At 48.9% G+C, this 4,886-nt stretch overlaps 1 non-coding gene across 1 annotated transcript; it reads left to right on the forward strand.

Moving 5' to 3' along the window:
• The first annotated feature begins 2,898 nt into the window (after positions 1-2,898).
• On the forward strand, positions 2,899-2,970 carry TRNAG-UCC. Its single transcript has one exon. It is a non-coding gene; the product is annotated as a tRNA-Gly (tRNA).
• The last annotated feature ends 1,916 nt before the right edge of the window (positions 2,971-4,886 follow it).

Genomic DNA, 4,886 nt, shown 5'->3' on the forward strand with positions numbered 1-4,886 from the left:
GTCTGTGTTCCTGAAGCCCTTCGGAGCTCAGCCCTCCGCCTCCTGGGTGTCTCCGCCCTTCGATGAGCTCTTGGATTTGATCTGTCGAAGGGCGTGGGAACACCCAGACTCTGGAACCGGTGCCTGCTCGTCCGAATAAGTTCCTTTCGGCGCCCCCTGAAAAAGAGTTTCTAACTAAAGGTGTGGCTGTAGATGCTTTGGTGGTGGCATCTGCTACCCAGCAAGATGTAGCAGAGGCTTCGACGTCCGTCCATCCTCCTAATAAGGAGTCTAGGAGCATGGATCGGTACGGAAAGCGCACCCTCAGTTCAGCGACCTTTACACTGAGGTCCTTGAACTACCTTGCGCACTTTACCAGATTTCAGAGGGATCTGATTAAGGAGCTATCCGATACCCTCTTGGGTAACCTGCCTGAGGAGCTGGCCCAGACGGTTGGCTCTCAGCTGGCTACAATGTCGTCCATTTCGAACTCGTCCATGAGGCTCATTTCTTATGCGGCCGAAGGGGCGAGTAGAGCGGCGGGTACAGGCATTGCTCTACGGAGACAAGCCTGGCTCCGCCTGTGTCATTTCGCGCAGGCCTTTAAGTCTTCCTTTGCCGACGCCCCCTTCGATGGGTCCTCCCTGTTTGGACCCAAGGTAAAGGACACACTAACCCGCTGTGAACAGGAGGGTAAGACTCTGACTGCCGTAGGGGCACGATTTTCCACTCCCTTTCGGCCTTATCCCAAGGCTAAAAGAGGAGGGAAAATGTGGTTCCGTAGATCTCAGAAGCCTTACCTCTCTCAGCAGGAGGATTCCCCTTCCAGAGGCAGAGGGGGGGGATTCTTCCGGAAGACGCCGTCCCAGAGGCGGCAGAGGCCCTCGCAACATTGGAGACCGCGAGTCCTTTCGTGGCTCTTCAGCCTTCCATAGTCCCTGAGGGATTGCCCGGGTGTGCAGCTCCGGAGCCAGTCGGGGGGGGGGGTCTTTTCTCGAAGCACTTAAAGGCCTGGGAAGGTATCACTCAGGACCGATGGGTGCTTCGGATTATAGCCGGAGGTTACTCCATCCCATTCTCTCATCCCCCCCCCCCAGCCCAGAAAAATCCCGGACCCGCCACCCAGTCAACGGGATATCGCAGCCTCAGAAGTTTCAAAGCTGCTGCAAAAAGGAGTCATCCAACCGGTCCCCGCAGACCAGATCGGATTAGGGACTTACTCAAGATTCTTTTTGGTGCCAAAAAAGACCGGGGACTTGAGGCCCATCTTGGACCTCAGCATCCTAAACCGTTCAGTCAGAAAGTCCAAGTTCTGAATGGTCACCCTACAAACCATTCTCCCATTGCTGGAGAAGGGTGTTTGGATGTGCTCCATAGATCTCAAGGACGCTTATTACCATATCATGATACATCAAGCGTCCAGGAGACATCTGCGCTTCAGCCTAGGAGGCAGTCATTTTCAGTTCCGTGCGCTGCCCTTTGGTCTCACCACAGCCCCCAGGGTGTTCACCAAATGTTTGGCGGTCGTGACTGCTCACCTGAGAAGTCTAGGATTCCAGGTGTTTCCGTATCTAGACGACTAGCTCCTAACTGCCACCTCCAAGCATCTACTATTGCGGAGCCTACAAGCCACTATATCACTGGGCAATTCCCTTGGAATCACCTTCAATTGGCTAAAGTCTGTGTTGCTGCCATCTCAACGCATAAGATTCATAGGGGTAGAGATGGACTCAAACCAAATGCGGGTCCATCTACCTACAGACAGGATACTAACCATACAGGCTCAAGTTCGAGCCTTACTTCCCAGATCCAAAGCCCCAGCCAGAATGGTCCTGCAGCTATTAGGATCCATGTCCGCCACGGTTCTTCTAGTTCCCCTGGCAAGGTTGCACATGAGAATTCTTCAGTGGCTTCTTTCAGCTCAGTGGTCCTTCCAGGAACTCCCTCTGTCACCTCATATGGATCACGGAATCTTGCAAACGGGACCTTCGCTGGTGGCTAGTGCCCTCCAACTTGGATCAGGGACGACCCTTTGTTCTACCCCCTCCGGTGGCCATTTTGACCACGGACACCTCCCAGACGGGGTGGGGGGGCATTCCCTGGGCAGGTCAGTCCAAGGCAAATGGCACTCGAAGAGACTTTGCTTCATATCAACGTCTTAGAAAATGAGGGCAGTGCTTCTGTCCCTTCAAGCCCTTCACGATCATCTCCCTCAGGGCGTAATTGCTGTTCACTCAGACAACATGTCAGTTGTCTGGTACCTGAACAAACAGGGAGGGACCAGATCCTATCCTCTTTGCAGAGAAGCCATGAGAGTTTGGGAATGGGCAGTCTCGACCAAACGCTTCCTAGTGGCTACTCACATACCGGGCAAGTCTAATGTGATAGCCGACAGATTGAGCAGAACCATCCTCTCTCCTCACGAATGGTCACTGAATATAACAGTGGCAAGTCAGATTTTCAGCAAATGGGGAGTTCCGTGTTGCGATCTCTTCGCGACTCCTCTGAATGCAAAGTGCAAAGAGTTCTTCTCCCTAACCCCGGCTCCGGGGAAGAGCCCCATGGACGCATTAGTCCATCCTTGGCCCACCGGCTTGCTTTATGCCTTCCCTCCAGTTCCTCTCCTTCCCAGAGTGATTCAAAAGGCATCTCTCTTGGGGAGCAAAATGATCTTAATTGCTCCTTACTGGCCTCGTCAAGTGTGGTTCCCCTATCTTCAGAGACATGCTCTGGAAGGGAGGGTGGGAGGGTGGCCTAAAGGTTAAGGTGTTTGCCTTGCAAGCATAAAGTGCAGGGTTTGAGTCTCACAAGGGATAATTGGCTAGGCTTAAAATGGCTTACAAGGGCAATTAGCTTAGTACTAATCTATGAACCTATATACAAAATGCACTGAATTTCCTGTAAGAAATAATTTTAATAGCATTGGTGGTATAGTGGTGAGCATAGCTGCCTTCCAAGCAGTTGACCCGGGTTCGATTCCCGGCCAATGCACGAAATCTGTATATTTAGGGGTGGGAGGCTGGCATAATGGTTACAGTGTTTACCTTACAGACACAAGGTGCAGGGATTGATTCTCACATGGGGCAATTGGCTAGGCTTAAAATGGCCCACAAGGGCACTTAGCCTAGTACTAATCTATGAACCTCTATGAACCTATGGAAGGTCCATGGTTCCTGGATCGGATCCCAGACCTACTTGTTCACCAGTCGGGACTATTCCACCAGTCCCTACACACCTTAAAATTGACGGCTTTGCTCCTCCTCCTCTTCCGACGATAGTCAGGAGTCGTACATTGGATCCAGATGTTGTACACATTATCTTCGGCCCATAAGTCGGCTACAAAGAAACTGTATTCTAGCAAATGGAAAAGATTTGCTATTTGGGCTCAACTCCGGGGCCTGGACCCCATTTCTATTCCAGTAGCAGAGTTACTAAAATTTTTGACTTCTCTTTTCAATCAAGGCTCTTCAGTTTCTACCATCAAGGTACAATTGGCAGCAATCTCTAATTTTCATGAATCCATAGACCCACCTTTAATGAGCAACAGATTGTGTAAAACCTTCTTGAAAGGTGCTGCTGTATTAAGACCTCCGATTTCTCATCCTGCACCTCCATGGGATCTCGATAGTGTTACGCGCCTTGACTTCTTACCCCTTTGAACCGGCAGCTACATGTGATATAAAGTTCCTATCATGGAAGACAGCCTTTCTGGTGGCGATTACTTCTGCCAGAAGAGTTTCAGAGCTTCAAGCTTTGTCTGTAAAACCCCCGTACTTGGTTTTTCACAAAGATAGAGTATCCCTCAGGCCAAATCCTTCCTTTGTCCCTAAAATTTGTTCTAGTTTCTGCTTACAACAATCGTTAGAGCTTCCAGTTTTTTTCCCAAAATACTCTAACAAAGTGGAGTTCATATTCCACACACTAGATGTCCACAGACAGTTACGTTTTTATTTAGACAGGACCAAACAAACAAGGAAAACAGATCGGTTGTTTGTATCCTTTGCAGATAACAAATTGGGCAAAGCTGTCACAAAAGTCACTATTGCCAAATGGATCAGGGACTGTATTACTCAAGCTTATTTTTATTCTAACAAAGAGCTTACCACCTCTGTCAAGGCTCATTCTACAAGGGCTATGGCTACTTCGATAGCATTTCATTCTAAGCTTGCTATTAGTGACATTTGTGCTGCGGCTACATGGTCTTCCCCGCACACCTTCATTTCCCACTACAAATTAGATGTGGCATCTAGAGGACGAGCTTCATTTGGTTCCACAGTGCTCAGGAGTGTTTTCCAATGAGCCACCCGGGATTTAGGTGCTAGGACGCTGTCCCATCAGTACAGAATGTAGAGATAGGATCACATAACATCTTTTAGTTATGTACTCACCATAACTTCAGATGTTTGGGATCCATCTCGCCTACATTCCTAATAACCCACCCTCCTTCCCCCTTCCTTGGAGATCAGAGGATATCAGAAGGTCCGAATCCTGTTTCATCTTGAAACATCTAACAATGTTATATAATCAAGTTGTGCATGAATGCGGACAAACAAGATCTGGGGGATTAGTGGTGGTGCATCCTGGGATAAAGATAGCTCAGCCAATAAGAGGCCTCGCTCTATAGCATAAGCGTGCCGAGTCGGAGCCGAGGGAGCTCCGAACCCATCAGTACAGAATGTAGGCGAGATGGATCCCAAACATCTGAAGTTATGGTGAGTACATAACTAAAAGTTAGTTTATACTGATTAGCATTTTGAAAGTTGAAGCTAAGGCAGTCTATACATTTCCCCATATACTTTTCAGTACCATTCCTAGTATATTACAGTAGGTAATTATAAGGGTACTTTTACTCGGGCAGTAAAAAAGTAAGTGCTGCAACCAAAATCTCATGGCATTGATTACCCTGC

The sequence above is a fragment of the Protopterus annectens genome, chromosome 8.part0, assembly GCF_019279795.1.
Source record: "Protopterus annectens isolate FY-2018-M chromosome 8.part0, PAN1.0, whole genome shotgun sequence".
Classification (NCBI taxonomy): domain Eukaryota; kingdom Metazoa; phylum Chordata; order Ceratodontiformes; family Protopteridae; genus Protopterus; species Protopterus annectens.